Source organism: Dipodomys spectabilis, unplaced genomic scaffold (genome assembly GCF_019054845.1).
Source record: "Dipodomys spectabilis isolate Male_0828 unplaced genomic scaffold, ASM1905484v1 ptg000098l, whole genome shotgun sequence".
NCBI lineage: Eukaryota > Metazoa > Chordata > Mammalia > Rodentia > Heteromyidae > Dipodomys > Dipodomys spectabilis.
This window is the reverse complement of record NW_024870775.1, coordinates 14,275,686-14,299,603: the sequence shown is the minus strand read 5'-3', so window position 1 is coordinate 14,299,603 and position 23,918 is coordinate 14,275,686. Positions and strand designations below refer to the sequence as shown.

At 44.9% G+C, this 23,918-nt stretch overlaps 1 pseudogene; it reads left to right on the top strand.

The window, feature by feature from the left end:
- Positions 1-532: 532 nt before the first annotated feature.
- Positions 533-23,659, top strand: LOC122113724 (annotated as a pseudogene).
- Positions 23,660-23,918: the final 259 nt, after the last annotated feature.

Sequence of the window (23,918 nt, the reverse complement as noted above, 5' to 3'; positions counted from 1 at the left end):
AGCTATTCCTGTCTGCCTAGCATCCCTGCAGTCTGTACCAGGTACTCCTGTGAGTGTGGCCCATGATGTGGGTTGGCTGGCAGGGAGTCGGGGAGGGGCGAAAATGTGGCAATGAGTTCCTGTGGCTCTGGAAATGCCCTCTGTCTGCGTGTGGCTATTCCCAGGAGCTTCTATCTGATGCCTACTAGTTGTCAGCAGATGGATTGAGGAGGATGGATTGAGAGAGGTGGTGGAAGAGAGCTGAGGGCCCACTGAGGAGCAGGAACAGCATGTAGCCTCAGCTCCCAAAGCATGACCTGGCTTTTCCTTCTTCCTCTATAGGCCATAAGAAAGCACCACTGGCCTCTGATTCCCAGGAGGATAGAGTGGCAACTTCTCACCTGGACGAGGATATTTGGGTTCTTGTGGACCCAACTGCTTCCAGCTCTGAGCAGATCTGCTGGCCCTGTGCCTCTGAACTGACACACACAGTAGCCTCCTGCTGCCCATGAGCCTACTTTGCTGAAGGGCAGTCACACAAGGTTCCAACCCTATGAGGATGCATGGCCCCATCAGGGGGCTTCTCATAGCCCTGATGGTGGCATGTGGGACAGTAGTATCATTTGCACCCAGACCCCGCATCACCTGGGAGCTGGGAGGTGAGAGCTAAATTTGCACAGGTGATTGTAGTATGGGAGAGGAATGGACCAGCTGGGACACTAGGGTGGATACTGGGCACCCAGCACTTGACCTGTTGATGTCTTTGTGTGACCATTGAGAGTGCATGCAACTGTTTAGTGTGATGCTTTGATGACTGAGAAGTGGTCCATGAGACCCGCATTGATATCTGAATTGGAGATCACTTAAGGACACTTCCTTCCTAGTACTCCGTAATGGCCAAGGCCCTGCCTGGCACAAGCAAGTGCTTGCTCCACACACTTGGGTAGAAGCATGAGATGATGACAGCTTGGGAATGAGTGTTTCTTGCTTGCTGGTCTCAGCTATGATTAGTTCCTTTCCCAGGACCTGTGTCTTGGCCCTTAGGTCTCTGATGTAGGGGATTGTGAGCATAAATATTGGGTCCTGAGCAATGGAGCTGCTTCCATGAAAAGTTCCGAGCATCTCAGGCATAGCCAGGCCATTGGATGGGACTTGTATCCTCTGTGCACTTCCCTCTGCTTTGGAAAATTAGAGCACCTGGCTCTAATTAGCACCTGGCTCTTCCTGTTTGGTGTTGGTTTGCATTTTGATAGATTCTTGGACATCTGTGCTGGGCACTGTAATAGATACTCAGGGAAATCATTCAAGTGTTATTTATGCTCTTAAGGCCTCATAGTTTGAGAACAACTATATAATGAACCATTGAGCTACATCAAGACATCAGCTCCATGGAAATTAGTCATGTATTTGAAGAGCAGACATTCAGGGTCTGTATTCCAGAATGAGTGTGACACAGGCCTTAAGTGGCATTGAAGGCAGAGAGATCAGAATGTGAGGGAAGTGACATACTTTCAAGAGCTCAAGACACTTCCTGAACCCCTTGACTGTTCAATCAAGTAGATGCCTGGCCTTATGTAGAAGCCAAGATACAAGCTCTCAGACTGATGACAGGAAAGCAAGGAAAATAAGACAGATTCTTTAAAAAACAATGCTTACCTGAAAGTGATAGCTCATAGCTGTAGTCTTAGCTCTTAGGCAGAATGTTCCTTAGACAGGTATTTTACATCATAGGAATGAAAGTTGGTGTTCATTTGAGAGTTGAGAGCCTGTTTCAAAAATAATCCTGAATTGTTACATTATGTTTAGACCTAATCTGTGGATGATTAGAGACATATAGATGGGGTGGATGCACAGGTGAAGGTGTCTGGCCAGGGATCCTATGGGAGACCACTCAGTAGGGCTCTTGGAACTTGGCAGGACTTAGAGACAAGAAAGGGAGTCAGCTGTACAACTTTGGGTCAAACACCTGATGCAGATCCTGGCTCTACCTCTCTTATACACTTGGTGGCAGCATTGCAGTGTGCTCTGGAGGCCTCATGAGCAGATAAAGCCTACAGGCTCTGTCCTCACAGGCCTGCACATAATCATGCTTGCTGTAACTGAATGGGGCTATTAGATCTGAGTAAGCTCAACAATTCCTTGCCTCTGACCTCCTTTCCTGGCTCTGATGGTTCCCTTTGCTTCCCACAGAGGTAGATTTGATGTGGTTTCACGAGCCAGGCGTCTTCAACTACTCGGCCTTGCTTCTGAGTGAGCACAAGGACACGCTGTATGTGGGCGCCCGGGAGGCCATTTTTGCGGTGAATGCACTCAACATCTCTCAGAAGCAGCATGAGGTGTGTTCTGAGCCCCACTCCCCAAGAACCATGCAGACCTGCAGTGGTAGGGAGCCTCTTGCTCCCAGAATGCCCTTCCAACTTTGCGTTTATTCAGCCCTATCTTGGTGTCCAGAAGTTTAGTCAGCCTGCTCCTTCCCCTCCCCTCCATTTTCACCCTTTTTGCCTTTCATTGGCTTATATTAGTTCTATAGGGGGATTTCATTATTATATCACCCCCTGTATCCTATTCCCTGCCCTTTTAGCTTTTATTGATGGATAGATAGTCATTGTGCTGTGTCTATGAACAAGAGTTATAGGTACTGCCAAGATGACACCCATGTTACTTCCATAGGTCAGGCTTCCCTCCTGCCTGGAACCTTCTCTGGCTCTAGTGGCCTGGAGGCAAATCCCAGTCCTGCCTTTATCTCTTCAATTCTTAAGGAAGAGGATCCTTTTTTTGTCTGAATAAACCAAAAAAAGCACCCATCAAATCCATCATCAACTTCTCGTGGATATTTTTGTTTATTCATACAATTAATTTGAATCCAGGGGACATAAGTCTGGTCTTATCATTGCAGCTTCAAGTTTGTTTGTTTGTTTGTTTGTTTTTTTGGGTCCGGTTGTGGGGCCTGAACTCTGGGCCTGGGCGCTGTCCCTCAGCTCTTCAGCTCAAGGCTAGCACTCTACCACTTGAGCCATAGCGCCACTTCCGGCTTTTTTCTTTTTGCTTATGTGGTGCTGAGGAATCAAACCCAGGGCCTCAGGCATGCAAGGCAAGCGCTCTACCACTGAGCCACCTTCCCAGTCCCTCAAGTTTGTTTTTTATATCCTGTCTTACATCTTAGCCTAGACATTGCCCCTTGCACGGTGACAGTGTCTAACCTGGACCTCTTCTTACATCCTCCTCTGGGGCTGGGTTGGGTACCGAGCTTGCCATGAGCAGGGACAAGAAGATTCAGTTCCTCCTCTCGGTGCCTCCCACCTTCTGAACTGTGTGCCCTGATCACATTGGTAGTGCCTGGCAGAAGTTCTTAGTGTAAACAATGTAGATGTGACCTAGGCTCAGGCCCATTTATGTGGTTTCAGATAGGGAGGTGCTTTGTAGATTTGGAGTGAAGTTGTCAGTTAGGATCTTTTTTTTTTTTTTTTGGTCAGTTGTAGGGCTTGAACTTTGGGTCTGGGCACTGTCCCTGAGCTCTTCAACTCAAGGCTAGCACTCTACCACTTTGAGCCACAGTACCACTTCCCATTTTCTGATGGTTAATTTGGAGATAAGAGTCTTACAGACTTTCCTGCCCGGGCTGGCTTTGAACTGCAATCCTAAGATCTCAGCCTCCTGAGATCTACCGGCGTGAGCCACCGGCGCCCAGCCCAGTTAGAATCTTATTCCATTCTTGTGTGTCCCAGTGGCTGTATTGCCACCATGTATGAGTGTGGCTGGCACAAGGTCACGGTGGAAATTCACAGCATTAGTTTTGAATAGCTCCTCATCTGGGCTTCCCTTTCCAGATGCAGCTCTGTGTGCTTTCTGACTGCTGAGCCCCACACCTGTATACATCTCAGAGTAGTCTGAAATGTCCTAAAGTTTAGGAGACAGTGATGGTTTTTTAGGGAAGGCCATAGCAGGAGCTTAGGGCCTTTTGTTTTCCCTCTATCTTATGCTGCTTTCTGTCTTGTGGTGTCCATGGAAGGGAGATGTATCAACATGGATCCTTCAGCAAATGGTGCTGAGCTGACACTGTAGTTAACACTGTCACTGTCTGCCAACACATTTGTAAGGAATTCTTCCTACCAAGTCAACCTCAAGGCTGCCTTTTAAAAAGTGGATTTCAAAATTACTTTCATTGTTAGCCTGTATTAATTGTACATATTATTTTTTCTTGTTTAGAAAACAATTTTTAATCTTTCTTAAAATATAATTTTATTGTTATTACTAGGGTATTATATAAAGGGGTTATTGTTTCATTTAAAATTTCCAATGCAGAGGCTGGGAAGGTGGCTCAGCGGTAGAGTGCTTGCCTTGCATGCATGAGGCCCTGGGTTTGATTCCTCAGCACCACATAAGCAAAAAGAAAAAAGCCTTGAGCAGAAGAGCTGAGGGACAGTGCCCCTCAGGCCCCACGACTGGACCAAAAAATAAAAAATTCCAATGCATTTATACAGCGTGCACATCAAACCCAGCCATTTCCACCTACCCTAATTAATATACTGCAGAAATCAGTATTGTATTTTTAGGTTGCCTATTTTTAGACTCCACATATGTTAGAGAACATGTAATCTGGTCCTTCTATGTCTGGCTATTTCACTTATCATAATATAGCTCAGTGTATTTTCCTCAAAATGACAGGAGTTCATTGTTCTTTATGGTTGAATAATATAGATATAATAAATATGTAGGTATACCACATATTTGTATCCATTCTGATGGGAACCTAGACTGATACTATACCTTAGTCCATGTCAGTCAATAGAGCTGCATTAAATCAGTCAACTATATTGTATGTGTGTGTGTGTGTGTGTGTGTGTGTGTGTGTGTGTGTGTGTGTGTGTGTGTGTGTGTGTGTGTGTGTATGCCAGTATTGGAACTTGAGCTCAAGGTTGGCTTGAATACTCTTGCTTGGCTTTTTTCTTAAGCCTGGCATTCTACTATTTGAGCCATGCATCTTCTCCCAAACCAGCCACTTTAAAAATGATTTAAAAATAAACCCTATTCCAGTGTTTTATATTTTTGACAAGAGTAATTTTTTTCCACTTTGAATACTTTAGTTGTTGCTGTTCTTCTGTAGTGGGCAAGAGAGCTATAAGAGTCTTCCTTATTTCACGTCATAATCACAGAAAGTTCAAGAAGGCCCCAGATGGCCCTCCTTCTCAAGCTGAGATTGTACCCCAATTTAGAGACTGCTGGGCTCTGAACTCCATCACGTGTTTTTAAAGCTATATATCTGATCCTACCTTTTACTTACCATTTGTTCTTTTCCAACAGGTGTACTGGAATGTCTCTGAGGACAAAAAAGTGCAATGCACCAAAAAGGGGAAGTCAAGAGAGGTAAGTGCTTTCACCAGTTACAAAAACCCTGCATGTTCTCCTTTGTTGCCTAATATCGCGAGTACAGCTGTGTGCAGCTGGTCATGGTGTGTGGTTGAGTGGTCCTGGTGAGCTTTGTTGGGCCACAGAGCCTGAAGTTCATTCCTTCTGCTTGTAACTGGGGGTGGGCATTCACAGCGGGTGCCAGACATAGGAGGCACTCAAGAAATAGAAGTGGAAATGTTCTCCTTTGTATGAATTGGGTTTATTCAAATGCTTGAGGTTTTGACTACAGGAAACTATTTTTGATGCCCACCAACATGTGGTATAAGATTCTGGACTGATGGGTCCTGTCTACAGCTTGAGATCTGGAGACATTTCCCGGATTTGGAAATTCTGGGCAGAGTTCCATCCCATAGGCCCTTCAGCATGCTCTCTATCCAGGGAGCTCTATGAGACTCTCCTTTCTCTTAAGAGCCCCGAGTCACCCTCTTCCCACTGTGCCACTGTGTCTCTGCTGGTGCTAGACACATGTCCAGGTTCTAAGACTGTGAGTGCCTAGTTCGGATCTGACCATTGCTCATGACAGCAGGGTTGGGGAAAACTCTAGTTTTGAAACTCTGGTTTTAAAATGTATTTTCCTGCTAAACTTTCTTGGGAAAGTGCCCAAGCATTTGTCTCTACATCCAGTGTTCACTGAGGAAGCATGTGGACAGCAGGCACGGATGGAATTGCAGGGACCATACGGTCTTTAGAGTCAAACGAATCAGCTCTTGGCACTGCCCACTCTGTGTGGACACCAGACAATGTCCTGGAGCCTTCCCCTGCAATGTGGAGTAGGGGTGATTATGAATTGCACCCTGCCAGTTATAGCAAAGGGAAGGGCCTGATTTAAAATAATTTCAGACTATAGTACTCCCCCAAATATCATGGAGGCTCCTAAATGGCGCCTTTGTTTTCCTCTTGTGGCCTTTATGAATTACAGCTGGAAACACTACCTCTTGGCTAGCCTTTTGCCTGGGGTGGGGCTGGGTGGTGAGAAAGCTATTTCTAGTTTTGTGTACACATGTGGAGAGTGGGTCCTGGAAGGCAGAAGCCTTCTATGCCATGTAGTCTTTGGCAATTTGGCCAACCAAATGAATGATGTGTGTTTAGTTATATATATACACATATATATGTTATATATGTATATATAGGATTTGTGTTTAGTGGTATATATATCATTCATATAGTGATATATAAATATTTACACACATACATTTTTATATATTGCCATATTATTTATAATATAATATATAACATAATGTATATACTATAGCTACATATATAATATAGCAATGTCTATAGCAATGTAGCAATGTACAATTTTGAGGTCAACTCAGTGCTTGCTTTGGTCCCCTGGTCTTTGTTGAGTGTCAATTAGTGATACTGAAATTGACCCAGTAATTGTATATCCTATGGACATAGAAGAGATAAAATTATACTCTTCAGCTTATAGTTTAGGTATATGCAGGTGCCTGAAGTGTTACAATCCACTCCATGGAACAAGTAGGTCACTGTATGGAGAGGAAGGGAGAGAAGCTCAGAACAGGCCTCACAGTTTGGACATTGCTAGTGCTTTCATTGTCAGTTGACCTTATCTCCCAACAGACAGAATGTCTCAACTACATTCAGGTGCTTCAACCACTCAATGCCAGCTCCCTCTATGTGTGTGGGACCAATGCCTTCAAGCCCACTTGTGACTACCTGGTAAGACCGGGGACTTTCCTTGTGGGTTACTTGTGTTCACAATAGCCTGAGCAGTGATTAAAGAAAAATGGAGGACTTTAAGGAGGCCTAAGATGATTTGTACCCCAAAACATGAGGGTATCCTCAGGCCAGCCATGTGAGCAATGGGGTAGTGATTCTTATCTGTAAAACTTTACCAGGCTGGCTGGGTGCCGGTGGCTCTCACCTGTAATCCTACTCAGGAGGCTGGGATCTGAGGATCACGGTTAATGCTAGCCCTGGCAGGAAAAGTCCTTGAGACTCTTATCTCCAATTAACCACCTGAAAACCAGAAGTGGTGCTGTGGCTCAAGTGGTAGAGCATTCGCCTTGAGCTAAAGAACTCAATGACAGCACCCAGGCCCAGAGTTCAAGCCCCACAACCAACCAAAAAATAAGGTAACTTTACCAGGCTGTGAAAAGCAGCCCACATGGCTCCTCTGTTCCTTATTGTCCACAACCAAAGTGTGGCCCAAGGTGGGGTTCAGGTGGTTCTTGGGACTAGAGAAACACTCTAGAAAATGAACTGCTGACACATGCCTCCAGGTGCCTAGACTCCAGCAGCCTGGCTGTGGTGGACTTGAAAACTCAGAAGTCTTAAGATGCCTTTGCTTTTATTCCATTGTAGAACTTAACGTCCTTTGAGTTTCTGGGAAAAAATGAAGATGGCAAAGGCAAGTGTCCCTATGATCCTGCACATAGCCACACATCCATCATGGTTGGTGAGTTGTTCTCCTCAGGCTTTCTCCTTTCTGAAGGTTATGACCTAGTGTTACATCCTTACATAGAACACTAGCTCCTGTTCCTTTTTTTTGTCTTTCTTCCTTGGTCTCATTTCTTTGTGTGTGTGGGCTAGTATTGGGGCTTGAATTTGGGGCCTAGGCACTGTCCTTGAGCTTTATTACTCAAGACTAGTTCTCTATCACTTGAGCCAGAGCTCTACTTATGGCTTTTTGATGGTTAATTGGAAATAAGAGTCTCATGGACTTTCCTTCCTAGGCTGGTTTTGAACCATAATTCTCAGTGTTCAGAGTATTACCCATATTCTCAGCACCTGATTTCAAACCAGGCCTTGAGTGAGGCGATTGGGCCTTCCTACACGCGATGTAAGTGTTCTGAGCACATTTATATTAGGTGAGGTAAGCTATATTGTTTGCATCAAAGGGAAATAACCTGCATTTCGAGTAACAGAGTTTTCAACTTGGAATGATTTTGTCAGGTGTAACCTGGTGTAGCAGGGAGCATTTGTTATTCTTTTATGGGATTTGAGAAGTTGTTGCTTGCATTCAGTCAATACTTTTAAGTCCATGGTGCAAATGAATGTGGCAGCTACAATTATTCCAAAGAAAAAGCATAGCTGTAGGAACTAGAAGGGCATCCCAGCAGATGGAAAACTTCGTCTTCTACAGAGGGACTTAATTCAGTTACAAAGAAATTGATCTTGATGCCACAGAGAAGGAGTTGTTCTGATTCTTTTTTTCCCCTCTCCTCCCTGTTCCTGGGGTACTGAAGATGGAGAGCTTTATTCTGGGACAGCATACAATTTTTTAGGGACCGAGCACATCATCTCTCGAAATCCTTCCCACAGTGCTTTGCGGACAGAACAAAACATCCAATGGCTGTATGGTAAGATGTTCTGTAATGGTAAGATAGTAAGATGCATACTGGGTGGGCATTGGTTCACTTCTCTTCTAGTGTTCCTTGAGCTCCCAGTGTCCTGAACTGTTAGCAGCTAACTGGAACTTTTCAGGGACCCTTCCAGAAACCAGGGCATCCTGTTTGGTTTGTTCTATGTTAACAGGGCACTACTTTAAGGTTGCATTAACCTCCTTCTCTGAGAACAGAGTAGAGAGATTTCGGTAATTGACACTTGATGGTAAGTGGCAAACTCAGATTTGTCACATTGGGATGTGGAGTTATTTGGGCATGACATCAGAAATCCAGGTTTTATGCCGCACCTCCAGGGCCTGCTACCTCCAGATGATAGCTGGCTTATGCCCAGCTTTGGGAGCAGGTAGTAAGAGGCTTCTCATTGGCTTTTTCCTGAAGGTAGTGGCCAGAGAGATTTTTGGCCTCTTTACAGCCTCTATTCCATCTCTGGGGGTGGTGACTGAGGCCTGACATGCAGAGGCAGCTAGCTTCTCTTGAGAGTGGGCCAGAGTCTTAGAGCAACTGCTTCTTTTACAGTTAATTGGTTTGAGTCCCTTGTTTAGAGCAGAAGAGGCTCTGAATTCTAGTGGAGAGGTTGTTTTTTCAGGACCAGCATCAGGGCCATCTTTCTGAGTCTGGCATGACCAGGCATGACACAGTCATCATTCCTAACTCTGGAGTTTGATTCCAACATAGTGCACACACTCCAGACGTCCTTGTAGGGAAGTCCCTAGCCCCAAGGTTGCACTGACTGCCTGTGACACCATTGGGAGCAGGCAGTGACACACCCTAAATGTAAGGACAATTCAGTGTCATGTCTCTGCAGACCCTAGCTTTGTCTCTGCTGATGTAATCCGACAAAGCTCCAACAGTTCCGAGGGTGATGATGACAAGATCTACTTCTTCTTTACGGAAGTGTCTGTGGAGTATGACTTTGTTTCCAAGTTAAAGATCCCCCGTATCGCGAGAGTGTGCAAGGTAAGTACTGCCCCGCTAGCCTAGTCTTCCTGTCCTGTAGGATCAGGCCTGGAAATGCACCTTTTCCTGCTACCTAATCCCCTCCTGCAATAGCATTCACTGTTGGGAGGCCTGGCAGGTGCTGTGTATTTGTTATCAGAACACCCCCCCCCCTTGCCAATAGCGTTCATGGGGACTAAGGTGATAATGGTACCCAGCCTGCACCCCATGAGCCTGTGGTTTTCAAGCACTGCCCTTAGACTTCCCAGAATTGTAGAAAAAGTTAGGTTTTGTGGATTGTGCTCAGGGAGCTCAGTCAACTCAAGAATGAACGAGTCAAAAACTGAAGGCTAAGAAGTGAGAACTGCACTTAAATGTTTGTCAGGTTCTAAGCTTGATGTATATGTGTGGAGATTTGAGGCAAGGATGTTCTTAAAAGCAGATGCTCAGCACCAGAGAATGGCCGGCCATGGGTAGAGTTAGCAAATCTCAAGGGTAGCTTAGCTGGCATCTTAGATATAACATTAGGACCCATAAAAGACAATTAGCTGCAGTGGTCAGACATTTATCCCACATGGAAGTCATTCGATTTCCAGATGCCAAGTGGTCTTTCCGTGTGGTGACCCTTATTAGAATCTCTCCTCATAGTAACAAAGATCTCATGCCACTAATACACAAAACTGCCGCACTTCCCTTAACAGCCCATCACACAAAGCAGAAAGTGGATGCTGTGTGTACCTGAGTTGTTTGCCTAGATCTTCTCTAGCCAGGGCTCACTCAGTGCCCAGGTTGCTCTTCACCCATGGTTGTCTCACTCCTCCTCTTGCAGAGATATGTACTACCAGTGTTCAGGCCAGGCTGGTGCCTTGCATGGTAGGTGCTAAATGCAAGTCCAGGGTTGCCAGCAGGTAAATGAAGCATTCTAGCAGCAGCCTGAAGGTGTCAGTGCCCTCATTCTCTACTGCTGCTGCAGTTCGATAGCTGGGTGGACTTACTTTGGCTGATCTTGACACCTAGCTCTAGGGAAAGGCTTTGCATAGTGGCTAAGACCCACTCCATCAAATTCATGCTATGAGGCTTGGTAAGGCTTCTGTGTCCCCTCAGAATCCTTTTCTGGTCCTGTACCTTTTCTCACTGCTGGACTGAGGCTGGAATTTCATCTCGTGCACACAGACTCAGAAGCCCATGAGACAAATGGCCACTGACAAGCTAGAAATTTCCTCTGCTAAAACATCAGAAGGAAAAATAAGGGCTTCTTACACACTTCATCATTTGTCTTTCTGTGATTACATAGTAGAGATGAGAATGGAGTGGGTTTTCAGTGTGTCCAAAATAAACAAAGACTCTTTCATTTCATATTCTTTGGCATGCACATTTTCAGTTCACTGGTTTCCATGACCCATGGAACATTCATTCTAAGAATTCCCAGTGGATGCTTAAAACCACAGACAATACTGGATTCATATGTGCTATTTTCCTACACATATATACCTATGATAAAGTTTAGTCTATGCGTTAGATAAAATAATTAAAAATTAAATAAAAAAATTTAAAAATAACTTAAATAAAAAATTAGATAAATAGAACAGACTCTCAGACTCTGTATCTGAAACCGTGGGAAGGTAACCATAGAGAAGGTGGATCAGTTGTATTCTCTCCCAGCCATGAAGTCTTGAGAGTTCACTCCTTTGGCCACTGCACAGTGTTTAAGAACAACTTAGTAGGCCTTTCATTCTACTATACGTCAGCAGGTAGAATGGAAGTGGAGGCTTGGATCTGTCAAAGAGGAAATTCACACATTCACCCAAGATAGGTTTCATGTGTAGAGACTGCCTGCCACCCACCAGGCCCTTATGATTCACTTAGAGGTTGTTTGGAGATTCTCACACTCCAAGAGCCCGTCTTGTTGTGTCAGAGCTCATTCAGAGTGCCGCAGAGTAGTTGTTTCAGTTGTTATTAGATGAGTTTTAAGAGCGAGGAGTTTTGTCTGCTTTGTTTTAATCTGATCCAGAAAGTGTGATCTGAGCTAGCTAGCACTATCTACTTTCCTTTCACTCAGCAAGGCTTGTCCAGGTCATGCTGTGAGCTAGTGAGGTGGTTATTGCACCCCGTATGCAATACCTGCTTATGAGCCATCTAGGCTCTCTTACCATGACCTGTCTCTTGGGTCTTAGGGGGACCAAGGTGGTTGGAAGGTCTTGCAGAAGAAGTGGACCTCTTTCCTGAAGGCCAAGCTGATCTGCTCCCAGACAGATATGGGTCTGACCTTCAACATATTACAAGATGTCTTTGTACTGAGGGCCCCAGACCTTAAGGAACCCGTGTTTTACGCGCTCTTCACCCCACAGCTGTAAGTGCTGCCCTGGACAAATGGGATATATGCCCTCCCCAGTGCCCCGCTTCACGTCACGCACTCACACTGCCTCTCCTTTGCAGGAATAACATAGGGCTGTCGGCAGTCTGTGTCTACACGCTGTCCATGGTGGAGGCAGTCTTCTCTCATGGCAAGTTCATGAAGAGCATCACAGTGGGCCAGTCTCCCATCAAGTGGGTACCCTACTATGGTCTGGTGCCCACTCCGCGGCCTGGAGCGGTGAGCAGGGCAGGGGCTCTAGGGAAAGGTTGTTCTTCCTGTTTAAGGGTCATGGCCCTGATGATAACATCTCACAAATGCTAGGGCCTCCTAGAAAGTGAGTCTCCTGGCCACCATCAGTCTATACTATGCCAGGCATCCACTGGGCCTGAGAACTGAAGAGGGAAGCCTGACCCTTTGCTGTGTATAGTTTAACAGGTCTCAGAACGCTCTTCCCAAAGGAATGTGCTACTGTCTATTTTGTGGAACTGAATTTGCATAATACAGTTCAGTTTCCTGCAGAAAAAGATGTAATTTCTCTACCGGTGATTTCTACTGTCAGGAACTATTCTGTCCACTAGTCAATAGGAGGCAAATTTTTTCCCTCCTAAAAATGGTCAATTTTAGACAAAAAGAATAAAGAGTTTTAGGCTGATCTGGCTGCCCACTCATTTGTCATGTAGTAAATGGGCCTCCCCCACCCTCACCCCGGGCCAGCTCTGGATGCCTGGCCCTGACCAGACACCATCAGTTCTTTTATTGTACTCATGAACTTTGGAAAGGTCCCAAATTTGAGGAAACTGGCACCATTTTTTTTTCTCCCTCTTTCTCAATCATCATGGTTGGGAATGTCCAGTCTGTGGGTCATGTACAATCCGAGAAATTATTTGGTGAATGATGAGATAGCCATAAATGCTTCCAGTCAGCTCCCATTGGCTGCCTTTAGCCTATTATTGATAATATTATATGGCTGGAGAATGATGTTATAAATATTCAAATGGCCTCTAGAAGAAAAAAAAGTTTTGTTTTTCATCAATGTTTGTCAGAATCCTTTATGGAAAGCTATTATGACAAGTGTCTTTAATTTCCAAAGCTTGGAAATTAGTTCATTGATAGCTAGTTCTTCCCCTGATTATGTGTCAAGATCAGTCACATTTTGTGGATGTGATTTAAAATTGTGTCCTCTGGCTCCTGGGAAGAGGCCCCTTTAGGTATTCTCGTCACCCTTCTTTGAAGACATTCAGTGTGGGGCCCTCAGTGCCACAGCTGATGAGAATCCAGAGGCTGTGCTTGCTCAGTGATGGGTGTGCATGTTAACCAGGAGAAATTTTGCCCTCACAGTGTGTCAACAGCAAGGTACACACAGCCAACCATGCCAGCTCTTTGAATTTACCAGACAGAACACTGTTGTTTGTTAAAGACCACCCTTTGATGGATGACTCAGTAACTCCAGTAGACAACAGGCCCAGATTAGTCAAAAAAGATGTGAACTACACCCAGATCGTGGTGGACAGGACCCAGGCCCTGGATGGAACCATCTATGACGTCATGTTCATCAGCACAGGTGGGTTCTGAGGGCTTCACAGTCACAGTGAGTCTGTATCCTTGGGTAAGTGATTGGAAGTATACTTAAAATCCTTTGTGGGTAGATCAGACATCTCTCTTTAGGTAAGCCATGTGGTGGAAGCATGAAAGAATTATGGCACCTGAGTTCCCAGGTTTCTGTGACCATCAGCCACCTAGAGAGCTTGTTTGAACATGGAAGTCTTGGCCTATATCTGGAATAGGCTTCTGCAACGAAGTCCTTGTTGTGGAAATGGAGTGATACCCTTGCATGTAGCGACTGTGAGCGCTGAGCACCCTGGCATTTCCTAAGTGCTGCGGGGAGGCCTTTTTCCTGGCATTGGGAGGAGCCAGACTGAGATGGGTCCTGACCTGTGGGGAGCACCCCTTCTGTTCACTTTATACTCTAGGACCGGTACTCCTGCCTGCGACGGACCAGCTCGGCCGGAGCACTGGGACCGACGGGACAGGGATCTCAGGATAGGTGGGCAAAGGAGTCGGCGAAGTGACAAACAGACACAGACTCAAAAGAGTTGCATCTGAGTATATCTTTATTGAGGAGAATTAACATTTTTATACAGTGTGTGATTGTGACATAGATTCTTTATTTAAGCACGTAATCAATTTTTTTTAAAAGCAAAACATTGATGAATTACATGAAAATTGATGACTATCCCACCAACTGTTTAAACTAAGTGGTGCGAAACAAGTCTAGCATATTGTTTAATAGAATGCGTCATCTATTCAGCCTTTTTATGTTTCATAATTAACAAACCTAAGACAGGGCTGTACTTACATTATACTCTTTTTAATTTTATTTTTATCCAACTAATTTCATCTTTATAAGCTCCTGTATAAGGAAATGGTTCTTGGTTGGTTCAGGAAATATGTTGCTAACTTTATATTTTGTGTGAAAACACCATCTATTCCCTGTAACGTAAGTTGGACTAAACTTAATCATAACTGTTGGGAGAATCTTTCTTTTTCTTTTATAATCAGAGGTCCCTTCTTTTTTAGAACTCTCTGAACTACTGGGATAACTCTTTCTAACTTAGTTTAATTCATTGATTTTGTCTGTTGGACATATCTGGAAATTTTAAGTCTCTATATTTACTATGCGTGAACTGCAAAACCGCTTGTGAAGTTGTAGGAGTTTCTGGAGGCAGTGTCACATCAGATGACAGATTGATTGGGGCATTGCCCACATTTAATCTTTGGTCCTAGTCTTTATTAGTTAGAGAAGCCGTCTCTATTGGACTGGAAAAATACAACATGCTCTGTTCACGGATCAATAGAAAAATAGCCAAAATGAGAATAAAAGCAACGAATGTACAGCCAAGAAGAATATAGTAAGAATAAAGGTAGAGGCTATAAAGGTGCAACCAAGTGTATGGGAAGCCTTGAACCAACACCCCCTTCCTGCAGGCTTTCTTCCTTGAAGCTCTTTGTCCAACGCGATCTCTCACGCAGACTCCGCAGAAGGTGGCGTGATACCCACTGGTCACAGAAAGATGTTCACTCAGCTGGAAATACCAGGAACCACTGGAAGTGCAGAAACTTAAGCGTTTGACCTTGTTTCTCTGGCCAGAGACTATTCATTGAATTTGCAGCCCCTTATTCTGTTGTCGATGTCAAATCAGAAGCCATCTATCTACCACAGACAGCTTTATGGAAGTGCTCCGCCTACCTGCGCCGGCCTCTCTTTGCTGAACCCAGCTAAGGACTCCTTGCAGACACATCTTCATGGCTGCTTTGCCTGCTGTGATCTCTGCTCCTTTCCAAATGCTTGCTTCGGCAGCTTCCCCTCCATTGTGCCTGTGCCTCTCAGACTGGGTTCCCATGGTGGTTGGATATTGAGCTGCTTGTTAGAGGAGGAAACAAGGGTTGTTGTGTACAATGGCAGGCCTGAACTGGCCTGGAGGCAGGACAGATGCTCTCCCAGGTGAGACTTGTCAGGGCACAGGGCAGGCATCCTGCCACTGGGCCCTGGGTCACTGTGGTGAGCAGCAGTCACACTGGAACTTCTCTTTCTCAGAGAACAACGGGTTAAGTCTGACCAGATTGTCTTCTCTAGGGAATCCGGTTCTCCACCAACTCCTGGGGGATGCCTGGGGCTTGAGTCTATGCCAGGCTCCACTCCTGTCCAGAACCTTTCATTCCAGAAGTTTCAACCAAGTGTATGTGGGCGTGGCACCTGCCACAGCAGCTGACAGGGCATCAAGCCAACCCTGAGAGCTTCCCAGCTGACTTGTATGTTCTGGTGCCTTCCTTGAGCCCTGTTGAGATAAGTCCCTGGAGAGCCAGTGGAGCCCAGGAACCACCTTTGTTGATGAGAGTTGTTGGGATCAACCATGAACCAAGGCTTAAGCTTTATAAGAAAAAAAGAAGAATCTGCAACTTGAGTTTCTAATAGGTTATTTGTCAAAGGCTTTTCCTTTTGTTCCTTATGCAACACTATCCTCTTAATCTCAGTACTTCCTTGGGAGTATTTTGGAAGTGACCCTGGTTTGGTGACCTAGGTGTGTCCCTCTGGGGCTGTCTCACTGACACTGTGACTTTGACCTTGCAGACTGGGGCACCCTGCACAAAGCTGTCAGCCTAAAGAATAGCATGCATATCATTGAGGAGACACGGATTTTCCAGAACTCGGAACCAGTTCAAACCCTACTGCTGTCTTCGAAGAAGGTAAGGGGCCCAGGCAGTAGGTCTGGTGGCTGCCTTGCTGAATGGCTTTATAAGTCTGTGATGTGATAGAAACTGGCCAAGCTAGTCTTGGCCACCCTTCTCTTCCTGGCCCTGATGTGCTAGTCTTGGGACTCACACACAAAGCTATTCTGTGAATATGAGATCTGAAGTTTGGAATGGAGGAAGGCAGAGCTAGGGAGACAAAATTTCACTGAGTCCTTAGTGCAAGAGGCCAGTATCAAGGTGAGATAGACCTTGTATCATGAAAATGAATGTTCTTGTTCTCTGAACCAGTGAGATCAGACTATGTTGGTTAGATATCATGTCATATGAAGACTTGTCAATGTATGAACTCCTAAGAGAAACAATAGGATATTCGACACCTCATTCTGTTGACACTGTGCGCTTCCTCTTGAACCAGGGACTGCAAATGTTTTCTGTTAAGAAATTGACTGGATTCTGGAGGGTTAGAGGCTGGAAGCCTGGCCTGCAGGCCCTTAACTTAGCCTGTAGCTCCATTTAGCTTGGAGAAGACATAGAGGAGCAAGCATCCTGGTAGACTCTGAGTTTAGTATGCCATAAACTTTTTATAGCTCATGAAATAATTTTTTTCTGTTCAGCTTATAAAAACTGCAGGGCTAGCCACTGGTAGCTCATGCCTACAATCCTAGCTACTCAGGGGGCTGAGATTTGAGGATCATGATTCATAAGCAGGAGAAGTCCATGAGACTCTTACCTCCAATTAACCACCTAAAAACTGGCAGTGGAGCTGTGGCTCAAAGTGGTAGAGCACTAGCCTTGAGCAAAAAAAATGCTCAGGAACAGTGCCCAGGCCCTGAGTTTAAGCCCCATGATCACCACCACTACCAACCACAAGCATAACACAACCTTTACCTGGAAAGTTGGACAGGAACATTTAGGTTGGAAGTGCTGGGTTTCCCCTGTTGATTGTAGCTTACCATCATATGTCACATGTCCACCTGGCTGTAGAAAGTGTTATTACCTCATTTTACAGCTGAAACGGAGCAATGAGGAGCAGAATGCAGGTAAGTCCATTTTCTGAGATCTGTGTGTTGGCCCTATTTCCCTAGGCAGCCAGCCACATGCTGCTCTGTGCCTCATATTCTTCACCATACAATGGAGGGAAAGGAACCTCCTCACTGGGTCACTGTGAATGTTACACAAATCTTATGAAACACTACATCCACAGTGAGAACCTGTGAGCTGGGCCTACACCTGCCCCTACCAAAAGACGGCACAGGGCAAGAGACTTGCATAGTTCTTGTCTGAACACACCACACATACCATGCACACACCACACACTACAAACATGAGATCAAACACACATCATATCACACCATATACTCACTACATACAACACAAACATGCCATGCATTTACTACATTACATCATACTCATATAGCCAGTACCCCACCACATACCACACATATCAGATTTAAACACACACAGACACCAATTGGCACACCACACACTTTACACTAACCACATACAAATCACTTACTGTACACACACACGTACATCAAACAGCATGCATAACAAAACCCACCACACACTACACTACATATAGCACACATTCTCCATGAACATCATATCCAACATCACATACAACTCCACACACCACATATTTGGTACACCCACACACATATATCATTTGTGTGTACTACATACACACACACTGCAAGAATCATACTACACACTTAACCACATACATCACATTACACAACATCCACATTTGCCAAACATACCGCAATCCATCCATGTTGTCTGGCTCTGAACCCCATGACTCAATAGGGCATTGTGTCTGCCCTGCCCCTCTGTCTATCCCTGCCTCCTGAGACCTGCATGGCCCCTTTGTGATATGCCTGGCGTTTTCCTTCACAGTCCTGAGGTCATAGATTGGGGAGAACACAATAGAAGTAGGGCCTCTTAGGTATATGTCTCCAGCCATGGTCTCTGTCCATGTCTCCAGATGTCCTTTCCCTGCCCCATGTATCAATATGTCTGGCCCACATAGGGTGTCAGGGAGATCAGGCCTCACCTCCCAGGAGATGAACGTCAGATAATGTATGTGAGTATGTTAAACCCACTTCCCTTGATTCAGGGGGATGGAACTTGATTGTAACTAATAAATACTGTGGGCTTTCTACATCCGGGGTTCCATATCTGTGGTTCCCCATTTGCAATTCTACAAATCATAGGAAGAAAAAAAATCAGAAAATTATTGAGTCTGGATTGAACAGATGTAGAATCTTTCCTTGTCATCATCCACTAAAACAGAATGGTGTGAGAGTGATTTATGTGCTTAGATAGCATTGAGTGTTATAAATCATCTAGGGAGGATTTCATGTCGAGGGGAGGGTGTGCATAGGTGTTACCCCAATCTCTGAAGGCATCTAACACTTACAAATTTAGTATGGAAAGGGGGTTCCTAAAAATCAACTCCTGCTGCTACCAAGGGGTGACTGTACCTGTTTTTTCAGCTAATGTTAGCATCTACTAGGAGGCCTGGCCTGAAGCAGGTATGGCCCACTGTGGTTTGGAAAGTTGTTCTTTCCTCCCTTAGCCTCTGTAAGGTGTGGCTCAGTTGTCACATGTTGATTTCATTTAAACATGTTTCATTTGAGCCATTTGCTTAATTGAACTACCCATCATGGAGAGGCAGGCTGAATGTCCTGAAGGGTAGAAGCCCCTTGGGATGGACCCTTCTTCCCTACAGGCCATCTACCTCTACAGCCACCTACCTGCATCTCATTGTGCAGAGATTGGGCGACGTTCCTTCCAGCCTGCCCAGTGCCACAGGTTCTGGTCTGCAGGAGTGTCCATACACTTGGGGTCTTTTCCCCCAAGACGTGTTTCTACTCTGGCATAGTAATGAGATTCCTCAAATGGATCCAGGGAAAGTTAGGGTTATATCTACTCAGGAATGCCTTTGACAGGGTGTCTGATGCTGGATCAGACCTTGTCTCCCGTTGTTGTCATCCTGGGAGGCTTCCTTTCTACATTTGTGCGCACTCGAAGACATGCTCTCCTCATTCCCATAGCTGCTGGAGAGGCTTCGTGCCCACCATCCATGACATCCACCTTATATCTGTTCTGTCTCTGTCTCCCACACACAGGGTAGGAAGTTTGTCTATGCCAGCTCCAACTCAGGAGTGGTCCAGGTCCCTCTGGCCTTCTGCGAGAAGCACAGCAGCTGTGAGGACTGCGTGCTGGCGCGGGACCCCTACTGTGCCTGGAGCCCATCTGAGGATGCCTGTGTGGCATTGTACAAGGGCGAGAAGCCCAACAGGTACAGGCAGGGACCTTTGAGCATGCACCCCTATAAGTGCACAGTGAGTGATGGGGATCCCTTTGTGTTGCAGGGTTTGGATTCAGGAGATGAGCGGTGAGGTGTCCTCATGCCTTGGTGAGTGATTCCATGCTGCATGATCCCTTGAGGAACAGTAAGGCTGTTCAGCCATCTCAGGAAGCTTCTCTTCTGTTGTGTTTTTGTGTGCTTTGTTTTCCTTTCTCTATTCTGAGCAGAACTCATGTGTCATGTCCCAGAGCTGTGACTTTTCCCTTTTCCTACCCTTTTCTACCTTTTTCTTTCACAAAAAAGTGCTTAAAGGCCCATACATTAAAAAAAAAATGTCTTCAGTGGATTCATTTTCTGTCTCCACCTTGTGCTCTTTCATGTCCTGCTTACCTGGAGCTCCTTAAGCAAAACTGTGAGTTGTTAAGAATAGGAGGAAAGGGGGCTGGGAAGGTGGCTCAGTGGTTGAGTGCTTGCCTTGTACACATGAGGCCCTGGGTTCAATTCCTCAGTACAACATAAGCAGAAAAAGCTGGAAGTGGTGCTGTGGCTCAACTGGTAGAGTGCTGGCCTTGAGCAAAGAGCTGAGGGACAGCGCCCAGGCCCAGAGTTCAAGCCATACAACCAAAAAAAAAAAAAAAAAAAAAAAAGAACAGGAAGAAAGTAAGTAGTACTTGAGTACAGATTGACTAGCTCTAATCCAAAGCCTTCAAATCTGAAACATTTTGAGTGCCATGTGAAAATGACATATTGCAAAGCTGTTTCATCCAGGAAATTTAAAATATTGTATAAATTTACCTTCAGGCTGTGTGTCTAAGATACATCTGAACCACAAATGAATTGGATGGTTAAACTCTAGTTCCCTTCCCAAGTTATATATGTATGTATGTATACATATATATGTGTATGTATATATATACATATGTGTGTATATCTACCCTTTCCCAAGATATATATTTCAAATTTGCAAATATTACAAAATCTAAACAAATTTGAAATCTAAAGTACTTCTGATTCCAAACATCTAAGACTGTAATTAGTTCTGATGATGTTCACCCTTCAAAATCCCACTGTCTGCAGTTGGCCATTGAGAATGTGTTGTGGCTAGAGGCAAATGTGGAACTGGGTCAGGATGGATGCTTCAGCTCCAGCCCTCCTCCCTCTCAGATTAGAGAGCCATCTTTGTGCATGCTAAGAGAAAAAGAAAGCAAGAGTAGGACTAGCACCAACAGCCAGCCTTCCTTGGGGCTGCCAGCAAGGCAGCTAACTCAAGATGCCATTGCTGGGTACCCAGCTGGCCAGTACTCAGCCTCCCTAGCTGATGTGTTTTCTCCAGGGATATGGGATAAAAAATGGGATTTCTTTCTTTCTCTTTCTAGTTTTTAAAAATTGTCATTGTAAAGGTGATGTATAGAGGGGTTATAGTTACATAATTCAGGAAATGAGCACATTCTTTTTAAACACTTTTTCCCTCCCGACCCCCCTCCCCCACAAGATGTATAATTCATTTTCTTTTTTAATTTTTTTTATTGTGAAAATACTGTACAGAGGGGTTACAATTACATGGGCAAGATAATGAGTACATTTCTTTATCAAGCATTGTAGCCTCCTCCTATGAGTACATTTCTTATCAAGCATTGTAGCCTCCTCCTTTGTTTCCCCTTCCCATCCCTTCCCATCCTCCTCCCCCTTCCCCCCCATATAATTCATTTTCAACAGTGTCTAATGAGTATCACTGATGCATTTGTTCACTCTTGTCCCACCATTTCTGGGCTCCCCTTTACCCTCCCCTGAACAGATAAACTTACATGCAAGGCAAAAGGTACAAAAAACAAAAACAGTGACAAAGGAGAAAAAAAAACACAAAAAGAAAAATAACAAAAAAAAATTCTTCTCTTGTTTCCATATCTTGGAGTTCATTTTGATAAAGATCCTTTTATATGATCATATCACACAGCTATGGAGGCTTTGTGATACCCTTCTTTGATCTCACTGTGTGAATGACTAGATTCTTTTTCTATCATCCAGTGTGTTTACTTGTAGATCTATAGGCACATTCTAGTTACAACAAAAAGAGAAAGCGTGCAACCTATGTTTCTTCAGGTCTCACTTCACTTAATATAATTTTAAGAAATGAGATTTCTGTTACTAAGAGCTGTATAGTTGTTTTTGTTCCCGAAGGCTGCTAGTTGGGGCTTGTCTTGCTTTTTGGTCATATATTTTATCCCCTGTGTTCTGAATATCCATCTTGCTGCAGTGGGTGAGACTCTTTGAGTCATCCATAAGAATTGACCTATTTCTGAAAGCAGCTGAAGAGTATTACTGCTGTGAACATTTATCTTTATGTTTCAGGTAAAAGTAAAAGAAGTTTACAGCGTCATCATTATTTTAGGCATGGTGGTATGGTGATTCTTAAGTGCTACCTAAAGTCCAACCTGGCTCAGGTGGTTTGGAAGTTCCAGAATCAAACACTGAAAGCCAAGAGACTTAAATATGGTCTTGTGGGTGGGAAAAACTTGCTCATCTTCAACCTGTCAGAGGAAGACAATGGAGAGTACCAGTGTATGTCAGAGGAGACGATCGGCAGCAATACAGTTTCACAGCTGCTAGCCAGCTATGTCCTAGAGATGAAAGTGTTCCCTTGGTTTCAAATTCATAGGCCACAAAGATGGAAGTCAATACTGTAACCTTAAAGTGTCATCAGCATGTACTCATGGGTCTTCTCCTTCAGCCCCAGGTATATCATAGCTGATATACCTACCTCCTTTGGGCCATCATCTTACCTCCTGAGTTCATGCTACCACCAATTCCTGGGAACCAAAGATTATTGTCAACAGAGTCCCCCAGCTCCACTCAGAGAAGACAATGTATCTCAGGTCTAATGACAACAGCTGCCTTCTTGCGTCCCTCTTCCTGTTTATCTTCTTGGCTTATCAACTTCTACAAGTGCAACCTGCTGAGACAGTGCTTGAAATTCTGCTCAGACCTGCTTCTTGCAAAGAAGAAACTCAAGTCAGCTTTTTCTGATCTACAGAAAGCATAAAGGAGACACCAGTGGATCCCGGGAGCTTCTCCTAGCAGAATGTAATTCAGCCCAAGCCAGCTCTGGTGTCTGACAGGACAGCTGGACATCAAAGTTCCCAAGGCAGGAAGAAATCACAGAGAACTGACAAGTTATCCCCAAAGAGAAGCCTTGCTCCTTCCCCAGCAGACTCATGGAATGGCTTTGACCAAACAAGGGAATAGAAAAAAAAAAACCCCAGATGGGGCTAAGTGTTTGTAGAGGGAGTAGCATCAAAGACCAGCAGAGGGTCAGCTCTCCAGGCTCAGCTACTACTTCTGGACCCAGGTGTAAGCCCACAACTGCACTTCTCAGGCTCTGGCCAATAGCAGCCTGATATGCCTGGTTGCGAGAGACTGAAAGAGACAGAAACATCTGGGAGCTATTGCCCTGGCTTGTTGTGGGACCTCCAGGTGTGGGGAGGAGAGTGTGGCCAGTAGAGATGGCCACAGGTCCCCAATACCCAGCTTCAGATGCAAGGTGAGACCAAGTGTTTGGTTTTCCCTCACTCCTGCCCACCCTGACAGTAGCTTCCTGAAAAGGAAGCTTCTTTGGTTAACCTGCCTTTCTGCTTTGTTCTTGACCCTTCTATCACCTTTGAAATTAAAACCCTAATCCCTTCCCCTGTCTGTCAAATACCTGGAACCATTCCTGTGCTTATGACAATAAAAACAGACTTCCCCAAGCCACCGTTTTCACATTCTTCTCCAAGCCCGGAAGTTTATGTGAGTAGCATCTACCTAACTGGTAACATGTACTTGAGAAGATTTGGCTTAACAATATGATGGCTCTTGCACTCATAGCCTGCACTCATAGTCTGCCAGAGAAGGAGTCCTGGGCTCTTTGACATGTTATTTGGACTCAACAGGAAGAACTTTCTCAACATGGAGAAAGTTTCTGAGTGTGTCTGTGAAGGTTTCTACTGCATTCTGGATTCAGGCCCCATAGAGACACGAAGGACCTTTCCATCCTTCGGCCTGATGTAAAACACCTGACCAAAAAGTATCTGCAGGCATCTAAGTTCTGGGTTGTTCCTCAGCACTGAATAGAGCTTGGAATGCTGAACCACAGAGACTTCAGCTACTTGAGAGGCTGAGGCAAGAGAATTCCTGAAGCTCAGGAGTTCAGGCCCATCTTGGACAACACCAGACTCCACACACATACTTGTGCATTCATCACATTTGTATCCTTCTATTCACACCCAGCATGTTACATTCATGGATGTACATGGCATACATTCCACAC